We start from the raw sequence: 12,771 nt of genomic DNA, 5'->3' as shown, positions 1-12,771 counted from the left end.
AGACAGACAGATGGTTGTTATTGTTGAGTCTGAAGCGACCCAACACTAACCCTCCAGACGGTTTTCAGAGGCCGTGAATTACACAGGAGGAGACTGCTCATTCTTCTCCAGCAGAGTTTCTGATGGATTCGAAATCCGTGCCTTATATTCTTAATGAATTGTAAGGTATGATATACACAGGGGACGAAAGAGATGTGCTGTGTTAAAAAAAAGGGAAAATGAATGTGAAACGTCTGAGAGCTCGAGGAACGTAATACAATGAAAATAATGAAGGTGATCTGAGTGTCCAGAGCTTCAAGAGGAAGAAGATTCAGATGAAACACTGAGGCCAGACTTTGCCTGAATGGAGCCAGTCTTGACGATCCCTAAACTTCTAATACAAAGAAGAGCAGTGAGGATGTTCTCATGGACGGTGCACTATCTAGATTTCCTGGAACCTGAGAGAGCTCTTGAAGCACAGAACACTGGGAGCTGGGCTTCTAACCCAAAGGCCATGTCTCTATGGTAACTTGAATACACAGATCTCTAAGGGGAAAAGAGTGGAGCTTCCCAATTAAAACAAGCTTGGAAGCAGGAGTGGCATCCTCTTCCAAAATGGCTTGCCTCCAGAGACCCTATGAACCTGGAGAAATGACCAAAGTTATACAAGTGTTCAGGTCTTCTGTTCATAGGGTCGCTATGAGTCGTCTATGACTCGACGGCACTTAACAACAATACCCTCTCATGTGATTTATAGCCTCTGAAAATCCACAGGAGGACAGCATTGAGCTGGATCCTACTGGACGGCAAAGAGTTGGTTTGTTTTGTTTTGGTTTATTATTGTTATTTTAATGAAAGTGTAGGTTTTCATTGATGCGTATTTTCCTCCCACCTCTCCCTTGCCCTCCCTCAAATACACATCTTGCACCAGACTGTTAAATCACCATACACATAAGGCCTAAGTGTACATTCCTTCCAGGCAGTCTCTTTCTTCATCTGCTCTAGTGCGATGTTCATTATCTCTCCACCTTCTTCCTGTTCTTCCTCTACCCGCTTTATGTCTATCCTATTTTATAACCATGATATTATGCAGTATTTATCCTTTTGTGACTGAGATATTTCACAAGGAGTTTTTGTTTTGTTTTGTATTGTATTTTAAATGAGAGAGTGAGATAAGATTATCTGCCAATGCTTTATGGGATTTTGAGGTAAAAAAAATAGAGATAAAGAAAAGTATAGATAGGGAAAAAATGAAAAAAACATGAATATTCTGAGTGAACTTAAAAAGAAAATACATCTGATTTCTTGGCCAAACACGACTTTTCATCCCAAGAGACTATCTGGAGTCCCTGGACCTGGGATCAGTTTTTCTAAAATAAAGAGACTATTTATCTGTAATTTCCTTTGTTTCTGTCATTAACGTTGTTGTTGTTCTTAAGTGCCATTGAGTCATAGGCGACTCATAGCGACCCTATGAACAAAAGTCCTCAACACTTGTGTGACTTTCATCCTTTCTGCAGGTTCATAGGGTTTCCGGAGGCAAGCTATTTACGGAAATGGATACCACTCCTGCTACCAAGCTCGTTTTAATTGGAAAGCTCCACCAAGCACTGTCCCCCACGCATAACCATTCTCGCATTTGGCACATCAGTGCCACAGTGCTCAACTTCACAGCAACCACAAGTTACCTCTGTACAGCCAGTGGACACACCAGGGCTATCGGTGGCCAATATGTCAGCCACCTTTCCGCCCCCTGGGTCCTCCAGGAAGCCTCTGGAGAAGATAATGATCCCATGGGTCTCATAAGACTATAGCTGAGAGCTGAGTTTGCTGTGGTTTTCAGCAAGGACCACAGGAGAACAATGCAGAGTATTATGCCTTGATCCAAGGGGAGACAGAACCGGTGAGATGGACAGTAATGGTAGGAGGACCCTAGAGAGCTTGAAAGTACTCCCACAGGGACACACAGTAGGAGGCACAGACTTGCATCAGGCAGAAAGCAAAACTGAACCAAACATGAATAACTTGGCTCCTATTGAGAGTCTACGAGAACCCAATTTGCATGAGGCAGATTATCTTCTGACTGCCAGTGGGGGAGAGGAGAAATGGGGGCTAATCTATGACTACTGCACTTATCTGGGTGAGAAAGTAAGACAGCTGAGCAGTGAGGACTGTGGAGAAGAGCAGCAGAAAGATGCAGACTGACAGGGGATAATATCAAAGTGTGCGTGTGTCTGCAGAGGTCAGGGCTTTGGGGGCTAAGCAAACTGGAACTTGAGTTAAAAGAGAAGCTTTAGATGTTAAAGGATGACTGAATAGCAACCTTGAGATAGTGAGAAACCTCCAGAGAGATTTAGAGATTTCTCTCCCTGGAGTTGTGGGTTTACATTTCAAAGGAGGATGAAACTTAGAGTCAAATATTTCCATTCCAAAGGATTGTAAAACATCAAGGAGGAAAGGTTACACTTCCTCTCTGTCTCTGGAGGAGGCATTTGGGAAGGGTTGTCTAGCTCCTGTAGGAGTTTCCAGAGGCATAATGTTTAGGCTCTTCTCCTACTATGCAAAAAAAAGAAAAGAAAAGAAAAATTAAAATAAAATCCCTTTATCTGTGCAGGGTATCAATGGACTCATCCAGCCACCAGACTGGGGAAAATGAAGCACAGATGACCAGTGTGGTTATTATTGTAAACAACTATAACTGCATCTCTTATCTGGGAACCTAGTGTTTGCTTGCAACAAAACTCGATGCCATTGAGTCAGAACCAACTCATAGCTGATCTTCCAGGGGGTTTTTAGATGCTGTAAACTGCCTGGGAGGAGACTGGACATCCTTCTCCTATAGAGCAGCTGGTGAATTTGAACTGTCAGAGAGACATGGTCTCAGAGTTAGCAGTGCAACTTCCTAAGGACCATGTGCTTTACTGCCTCTGAAAGCCTGCTGGAGGGCCGGCCAGCTAGGGGTCAGTCCTGACTCAATGTAACGTAACAACTCGACCAGAGCTGAGGACAATACAAATATGTGTACTTAGACTGATGCATAATATTTACTGGATCAGATGAAAAGGATTGGGTGATGATTCAGAGAAGAACATTCATTCATTTATTCTGTTGAAGGACTACATTGAGCACACTTATTGCAAGACACTATTCTAGGTGCCCAAGAGGTCACTACGACTGAAGCTGGCAGTACCCCCACCCTCACAGAGCTCAGAGTGAAACGCACGTGGTGACTTAATGCTAGCAATTGATCTTGCTCCCTGATCTAGTGGTCAATTACCTGGTTACATGGATAGGGAGATACATCTGAGGCAAGCTCCAAGTTCATTTTCAGGAACTTTTTGTCACATCCAACTCCCTTTCCTTCTAAGAAATGAGGTCTACAAAAATGATGATCCTTTTTACTACTTAAAGCCATGATTTTAGCTGAGAAACCAAGGGCAGACCGACTTCAGCTCTTGAATAGTTGCCTTTGTATTGTCTGTAAGATTGTCCTGGATCTAACTACTATACCCCAATAAAAGTGAGTGACCCTGGAGAAACACTCCAGCCAGTTTTATCAACTTAAGAAAGCAATGCATCATGGGACCCTATGTATGTATGTACCCATACGTCACACAAACTTACAACATCATTGGGAATGTTTCATACACTGCGCTTCATACAAGCACTCTCATGCATTTTGTTTTATAAAATTAATCACCATGCATTTTATAAAATTTGCAAACATTTTAAAAAACATTTTCAGGAAAGTCCACCATATTTATTCACATTCCTGGGACTGTGATAGAAATCTGCCTTCATGCCGTTTCCAAGATGTTTACAAACTTCTGGATTTTGCATAGGGGCTAGTGACAGGTTCTGAGATGAAGGTTATGCCTCGCTCTCTGGTGGTTCGAATCCGTTGCTTCACAGGAGAATGGTAAGCAAATCTCTGCATGTGCGATTCACAGCCATGGAACCAAATGCCGGGTCATCTGTGACTCAGTTCTGACTGAACAGCAGTGAGCTTGAGGGATTTTGTTTTTATTTGTTTGGTGCTACACTTTAAAAAACCTTTGTGCAATTATGCCAAGTGTTCTACTGAAAGAAGTTTCCTTGTAAAATGCTCCACCTTGGTCTCTATAGAAAGCACCGTGTCTTGGTCACTGCTTTGTCTATCACTGGTCACTTCTCAACTGGTCCCTGCAACACTGGGATTCTCAGGCCGCCAGAGTTCTAGAATTAGGATCACAGCACCAAGGTCGAGCAATGAGTGACCCTACCTGGTATTGAAGCATCTTTTGTAACCTCTACAGCAAAGGAAGTCCCTGGTGAAGAGGAAGAAGAAAGAGACTAACTATGAAGAAATATGACTCTCTGCAGAGTTTGAAAAGCAAGTGAGGAGTCCTAACAAATGCTCCTTAGAAGGTATTCACAGAACTTTTCTCCTTTTCATTTAAAATAAGCAGCACTGTGAACTCAAAGGCAATGGGGTTAAAGCCACCAGCTGTTCCATGGGAGAAGATGGGCAATCTCCTCCCGTGTGGTCTACTGACTCTGAAAATCCCCTGGAGGGTTAACTGTGAGTTGGTTCCCACTGGAGGGTGAACACACGAGATGGTACATGTTTGTGAGGACCCAACAACAACAAAATTGTATTTATTTATTTAAACAATATAGTCCCATTTGTGTTCATTCTTAATGGACAATACAAGTCTTCAAGTTTGCCTATATAATCCTTGCACTGCTTTCACAGAAATTCTACCCTTTTATCTCACACTTGAAATGAAACAAGCAATAAGAGTGGCTCTTAGCAATGTCATCCAGGGCATTTATTGTCTATCATTTTAAAACTTGGCACACCAATGGAGGAAGCTTTTGATAGTCCAAATCGTGGTAATACTGAGTTGTTCATGCCATCGTGAGAAACAACATACCAGCCTCATATTTTCTTTGCAGTTTTCTGGCAAGCAATCAGTGGACACCCTTCCTTCATACTTTTAAAAGCAGAGGATACTGAAATATATTGTAAATCTTTGGGCACACTATTAGGTGGGGCCAGTCTTCTGGAATGGTCATCATGTTTCATAAAACTGAGAACCAGCAAAAAGGAGGAAAATTTCAGTGAGATGAGATAACAGTGATTGACATAATGAGCTTAAATAGGGTGGAGGTTATGAGGATGGCGCAGGATTGGGTAAGGTTTCATTCTATTGATAATTTACGGGAGCTTGATGGTCGCCAAAGCAGCAAGAAATACATATAAACAAAATTGTTTAGTAGCCTAAAGATAATGTCACACATCTGCTGTTATGTATTATAGAGTTGGAACCTCCAATAGGTTTTCAGAGGCAGTAAATCACATCACACAGGAGGAGAATTCCCATCCAATGTTCAGTCTGTCTGGTTCTTATAAGTCAGAACCATTTGGACAGCACCTTACAACAAAGACATGTGGAATCAGTACAAGCATATTTGGGGCAAAACGGTTTTCCAAGTCAATGTCATAATTGAGGTAACAGTGTTCCTTTTCCTCTCCATAAGATATAATTCTTGTCCAAATGCATTGGTTCTGTTAGAATAATTAGACATATCAAACAGAAAGTCTCAATGATTCAATATACGTTTTGAAGACATTTACGAGTCGGAAAATGAAAAAAAAAATGTACAAGCACTTAAGGGCATGATATCAGAGTGAACTTTCCAGGGAGTTTGGCATCAATAAAAGCTGTCTGTCTGTCTAGTTTTTCTCAGTTTTCTACTTTTCCCCCTAACATTTTCTAAATTTTCCATTTTCCATTATTTGATACTCACTATATTTACCAACAATAGCACTTAGAACCTGTTAAAAGGATGTAAACTGTGGATAAACAAGGAGATATTTTTAGTACGCTTATGAAGAATGATAGTTGCAAGACTATTATTATCCTAAGTTCCATATGCTGAATTTTCATAGCATCCTGCAGCTTAACTGAATTTAAAATAAGAAAACTACAAGTGAACTTTTTAAAAACTTTTTTATTAATTTCAATGAAAATGTACAAAGACTTTGGATGTCCGTTCATTCATTGTTGCACTTTTCTCCCCTCCCAACTCTCCCCCTAGTACACTACCCTCTTGGAAAAGAAAACTCACTCATTGTTTTACAATCCCTCCCCCCAGGTCCACTCCACTTTGTAGCCTTCGCTCTGGAGTCCCGATATGACAAAAATACCTCATCACACATCCCTTTTAAACAGTTTTCTCCCTCATCTGTTTCAGTGCAGTATACATTATTTAACCCATCTTAATCAGTCTCCCTCCAACCCTGAAGTCAGTCCTGTTTTACAACAGTGGCACCAAGCAGTATTTGTCCTTTTGTGACTGAGATACTTCAGTCAGCATAATTTCCTCCAAGGTTACCCAGTGTGAATATTGCATGTTGTTGTTGTTAGGTGCCATCAAGTCGTAGATAAATTGTAGCGACCCTACGAATGTAAGGCCTAAGCACTGTTAGTACATAGAGTTTTAGGAGACAAGCCATTTTTGGAAGTGGATGCCGCTCCTGCTTCCAGGCTTGTTTTAGTTGGGAAGCTCTAGCAAACACTGTCCACCATGGGTAACCATTACCACATTTGGGACATCAGTGGCTCAGTGTTCAGCATCACAGCAAGCATGAGTTACCTCTGCACAGCAATGCATAGACCGGTGCTTTACCACCTAGAAGAATGTTTTACAGGAAAACAATGTGAACCTGGCCTGAGGGCTCCAGATTAAAATCACCCACCTTCGGCTTGGTAGCATAACTTTCTTTCCACTAGGCCAATGTAGCTCTCTCTCTGTCATCGTTGTTATTGTTGTTAGGTGCCGTAGAGTCGTAGACGACTCATAGCGACCCTGACTCCTGGAGGGAGAGTAGTCCTTCATGTCAAACACAAGCTTTAAAAAAGCACTTGACTCCAAAAGCTGCCACAACACCTGTGCACACAGCACCATGCTCTCTCTGGCAACCAGGTCACAGCAGCCCTGGGTGGAGCAAACCAGGGAGAACATGGTTGCCTTCTCTCCCCTCTCCCCTTGGGGCTTAAAGCCGTGTTCTGCCTTAAACACTAGGGCCAAGCCTGGCCTGCCTGGCTCCTGGAGGCAGAGTAGTCCCTCACGTCAAACACAAGCTCGAAAAAGCGCTCGACTCCAAAAGCTTCCACCAATATTGCATGAGTTCCTTGTTTTCCAATGCAGTGTAGTATTCCATTGTGTGAACATACCACAGTTTCTCTATCCATTCACTTGTCGATGGGCACTTAGATTGTTTCCAACTCCTTGCTATTGTGAACAGAGCCATGATAAACATGGGTGTGCATACATCTAATTGGGTTTCAGTTATGGTCTCTTTGGGGTATATTCCCAGTAGTGGAATTGCTGAGTCAAATTGTTCCTCTATTTGCAACTTTTTGAGAAAGTGCCATACCGCCTTCCACAGTGGTTGCACCATTTTACACTCCCATCTACAGTGAATAAGGGTTCCAGTTTCTCCACAACCTCGCCAGCATTTGTTGCTTGCTGTTCTGTTAAATTTTGCTATTCTGACTGGGGTAGATGATATCTCATAGTTGTTTCAATTTGCGTCTCTCTTAGAGCCAGGGCCTTTGAACATTTCTTCATGTGCTTGTTGGCCAACTTAATGTCTTCTTCGGTGAAGTGTCTGTTCATATCCTGTGCCCTTTTTTAATTGGATTATTTACCTTTATCATGTTGTAGTGCTCAAGTATTTCATAAATTCTGGATATTAAATCCCTTATCTGATATGTAATCACCAAATACTTTTTCCCAGTGTGTGGCTTCCCTTTTTACCCTGTTGGAGAAGGTTTTGGATGTGCATGGGGATTTGATTCTTAGAAGGTCACATTCAGCTATTTTATCTTCTCCTGGTTGTAGGTTTTCCAGGACACTTGGAAGAACAATTGAACATTTGAGGAGTAAAAATAATAGGGAAATACATGTAGCAGAAACAAAGGTTATTCTGAAACTTCTGTTGGTACTACCTTTTAAACCCGTTAGCGTTGACCTGAATGAAAACGCCTTTAACATGAATGACAAGTTGTTGTATTTTAAATGAATCATACAATGAAAATCTTATATGCTGTAGCCAAATATGGATCCCACCACCAGTTGTTTTTTGTTATGTGTTATCGAGTCGTCTGCAGCTTACAGCGCCCATAGGGTACAGCAGCTCTGAAGCCCGCCCTGTTCTAAGCCAGTCTCACTGACTCTGATACACCAACCCCCCCATTGCCCCAGTCACTGTATCAATCCATCTCATCCTGGGTCTTCCTCTCCTGAGCTGTCCCTCCACTCTTGAGAACAAGATGTCCTTCTCCAAGGAACAGTCTCCCCTGGCCACGTGCTGAGAGTAAGTGAGACAGAGCTTCAAAGTCCTAGCCCAAACTTGGCTTCACCCTCTCCAAGACAGATCTATTTGTTTGCTTGGCAATCCATGTATGTCCAAGACTCTTCATCAGCACCCCACCACCAGAGAGCCCCTAAATTAAATACATGTGAAAAACAACTGCAATCTGTGGCTCTTAGACAGCTTCAAAAATAATCATTGGGGAAAACGCAGAAGCATTGATGTGGAAGGGAAGTTGCTATTTTCACATATTTCCTTGATGAGCATAGGTTATTTATCTCTCAACTCTATAGATAAAAATTACAGAGAAGATATGAAATTGCATAAATTACACATGCAAAGCAATCTGAGTTTTAGAAAAGATTGGCAGAATTAGAATAGTATTCCTTTCTCTGAGTAATATTGATATACATAAATATGATTCTACATTTAATAATTGTTAACCCACACCACCATCAAATTTGTGACTGTATATCTTTTTCCCTTTTTTAATTATTAATTTTAATGAAAGTTTACAGAGACTTTGGAATGCCATTCATTCACTGTTGTACTTAGTAGTATCACCCAAAAGGAAAGAATATGTAAAGAAAAATGACTATTTTAGAACTGGAGAACACTGCAAAATTCAGTATAAAATGGCTCTTAATACCTGCATTGAAGAGCTAAAAGAAAAAAAGAAACTTGTGAGCATACTAAATTAGATTTTTCTTTTTTTTATTTTAATGGAAGTTTACAGAGACTGTTTCCATTCATTTCACTGTTGCACTTTTCTCCCTGCCACACCCCAATTTGCTCTTCTCTTTGCAAAGTAAAAGCAAAGTTCTTTCCTTATTATACAATCCCTCCCAAGTCCACTATGCAGCCTTCATTCTGGACTCCTGTCATGACAATAATACCTAATCATATATCCCTTTTAAACAGTTTCAATGTAGTATACATTATGTATCCCCTTTTTTCTTAAGTTCTCCTCAATCCCGTTATCAGTCCCATTTTACAACTGTGGCACTATGCAGAATTTGTTCTTTTGTGACTTAGATATTTCACTCAGCATACTGTCCTCCATGACTCTAAATCTTAAAGGTGGCTATGTTATCTTGGAAAAAGAACTTTTAAAAATAGTCTCCAGCAATGTCAAGTGAAATAATTAATTCACTTTGGTTTTAACTTTTCCATTCCTGTTTTTACTTTATATCAATATGTTATTTAAAGATAATCTAAAATAAATTCTCATCATTAAATTTAAAAAGCTTTACGATGGCAGGTATACCAAGTTATTAAAGTTATTATTTTTGGTCAAGCATTCCTCTAAGCGGTATACCACTGGTCTGTCCATCTGCTGTACAGAGGTAACTCGTGGTTGTTATGATGAACACTGTGACACTGATGCATCAAATGTGATAATGGTTACCCATGGTGGACAGTGTTTGGTGGAGCTTCCCAATTAAAACAAGCTTGGAAGCAGGAGTGCCATCCACTTCCGAAATAGCTTACCTCTGGAAATTCTATGAACTCGGAGGAATGATGTAAGTTATACAAGCATTCAGGTCTTTCTTTCATAGGGTTGCGATGAGTCATCTATGACTCGATGGCACTTAACAACAACAACAATAATCCTGATGCTACATTCCTCTTCACACAGTCCTAGTTCTCAGATTATATGCTCAGCATTAAGACTGAATAACTGTGGTGAAAGGATACATCTACAACTTTTCTAAATTTAAATCATGCAGTGTCCCTTTGTTCCTTCTTAATGACCCCTTCTTGGTCTATGAAGAGGTTAAATTGGAACACAATTAAGTGTGTCTAGGAATTATTATTCTTTACCATATCCCACCTAGCACTTTTAGGATTCCCATTGTCTAATGCTTTTGCATAATCAATAAAACCTCGGTAAACAACTTTCTGATAGTCTCTGCGTTCAACCAAGATCCATTTGACCTGGAACAGCTTTATCCCTCATCCCATGTCTTCTGAACCGAGCTTGAATGTCCGTCAGCACTGCCTCTAATTGAGCTTGAATTTCTGTCAAAGTTCCAGCAGTTTTGCATTTTCTACAGCGAGATTTACTTGCCTGTAATATTAATTATATTGTTCCAGAATTTCTGCATTCTGTTTGATCACATTTCATTGGAGTGGGCATTCATATGAATCTTACAGTTGGTTGGCCAGGCAGCTGTCCTCCAGATTTCTTGGCATAGATTAGTGAGCATATGCGGCTTCCCATCTATTTTCTCCCCAAATACACTGCCATCAAGTCACTTCCAACTCACAGTGACCCTCCATCAGGTTTGAGGGGCTGTCAATTTTAATGGGAAAGGACCCCATCTTTTGTCCAAGGAACTGCTGGTGGATTCAAACCACTGGTGACGCATGTCCTTTCAGTTAGCTGCATAACATGCAGCCCCAACAGTGTAAAATCACAGGATGCATCGATCATGGCAGGGAATTTAAAGCCCTTTCTTTGATCTGGATTTTCTCTCCTCATTCCCATGGCAAACTGAATGAGCAGCTACTCTGGCCAACAGAGAGCTGAAGGATTTCTCAAGCATGTAAGAGGTAGTCGTAGTATATGCCAACAACAGCTTTATGCTCCAGTAAATGTTAAAGTCATGCTTCTTGGCAATACTGATAATTACTATTTCATATCACCACCTCCAGGAGATTTTCTCCTGAATAAATATTACTCTGAGTCAATGATGCTTCTTTTTTGCGTGGCATTATTTTGTTATAGGGTTCTAGCTCTGGTTTTATTTTAGATATTGACTGCTGTATTGGAATTTCTATAAATAAAAAGTTCATGTTGTTGTTGTTGTTGTGTACCAATGAGTTGGAACTGACCCATAGCTGACCCTCTGGTGGGTTTTCAGAGGCAGTTAACCACGCAGGAGATTTGCCCATCCTTCTCCCACAGAGCACCTGGTGGCCTGGAACGGTGTGCTTCAGGATTGCAGTGCTGCTTCTTGCCACTAGGCCACCAGAGCGCTCTAGGTATTTTTGTCTTGACAGGAGTCCAGAGCGAAGGCTGTATAGTGGAGTGGACCTGGGGGTTTGCAAACAATGAAAGAATTTTTCTTCTGCTTTTCTAAGAGGTTAGTGTACTAGGAGGAAGGGTTGGGAGGGGAGAAAAGTACAACGATGAATGAGTGGAAGTCAGGAGTCTCTGTAAATTTTCATTGAAATTAATAATTAAAAATTAAATAAAATTTTAAAAAAGAAGTCTATGAGATACATTTTTAACTCCAACCATTTTATAATCTTATTATCCTACAACAAACAACAACATGTATGTAGGAATTTTCTGTCTAAAATAGTATATATATTCTTTCAAGTGCCTATTTAAGCTTACTTATAGAAAATAATAAAACAAAGTACTTTTGAGTTACATTTTTATAAAGTATATAAAAAACACTTTTTCTCTTTTTTAATTTTATATGGTCATATACATTGTTTTTCATGTATTAACACTGTGTTTCAAGTATTCATTCCCAAACATTGTTTCATAAATCTAATCATCAATGATCCATGCCCATCATTACCCCACCTTTTCCCACTAGAACTTTCCTAATTCCTTTACCCCTCATTCTGCTACACCAAGATTTCTTCCTCTCCTCATCCTCAAGCCTTTTATCCCTCCTAATCCCACTTTGGACTTTAGTACACCTCTTACTACTAATTCTTCTATTTTCACAATAATAGTCTTAGGCAGTATTTGTCCTTATAAGACTGAGTTAGTCTACTCATCATAATACTGTCCAGCTTCTTCCATGTTATATAGTATTTTTCAAAATCACTGCTCTTGAGCGCTATAATAGTATTACATCATGTTAATATACCACAATTTCTCAGTCCATTTGTTTGCTGACAGACATTTGGGTTGTTTCCATTTTCTTACTATTATGAATAATGGTGCTATGAACATCGTTCCATTTATGTCTCAGTTCTATTACCCTTGGGGACAATGAATAAGGATGACAGAAAAAGAATTGAAGCTTCTGAGCTGTGGTGTTGGAGAACACTCATCAGCCCATGAACAGCCAAGAAAATGAACAGATATGTCTTGGAGCGGGTGCAGCCAGAGTATTCTTTGGAGGCAAGAATGATGAAGCTTTGCCTCACATACTTTGGGCATGTTGCAAGGAAGGGCTATTCCTTGGAGAAGGATGTGATGCTGGGAAGGGTGAAGGGTCAACAAAGGAGAGGAAGATCCTTAAACTGGGTGGATTGACACAGTGACTACTGCAATGGGCTCTTGAGTGTCAGGAAGTGTGAGGATGGCACAGGATAGAACAGGGTTCAGATCTTTTATTCATAGAGTTGCTATGAGTCATACTCGACTTGACAGTACCTAAAAACAACAACAACATATTCATAGCAGTGCTTTAGCTGGGTTATATAGAATTTCTATGCTCAGCTTTTTGAGGAGAAAT

Source organism: Elephantulus edwardii, unplaced genomic scaffold, assembly GCF_000299155.1.
Source record: "Elephantulus edwardii isolate Elephantulus edwardi_28Jun2011 unplaced genomic scaffold, EleEdw1.0 scaffold00011, whole genome shotgun sequence".
NCBI lineage: Eukaryota > Metazoa > Chordata > Mammalia > Macroscelidea > Macroscelididae > Elephantulus > Elephantulus edwardii.
The sequence above is the reverse complement of the archived record's forward strand: the minus strand, read 5'-3'. Positions refer to the sequence as shown.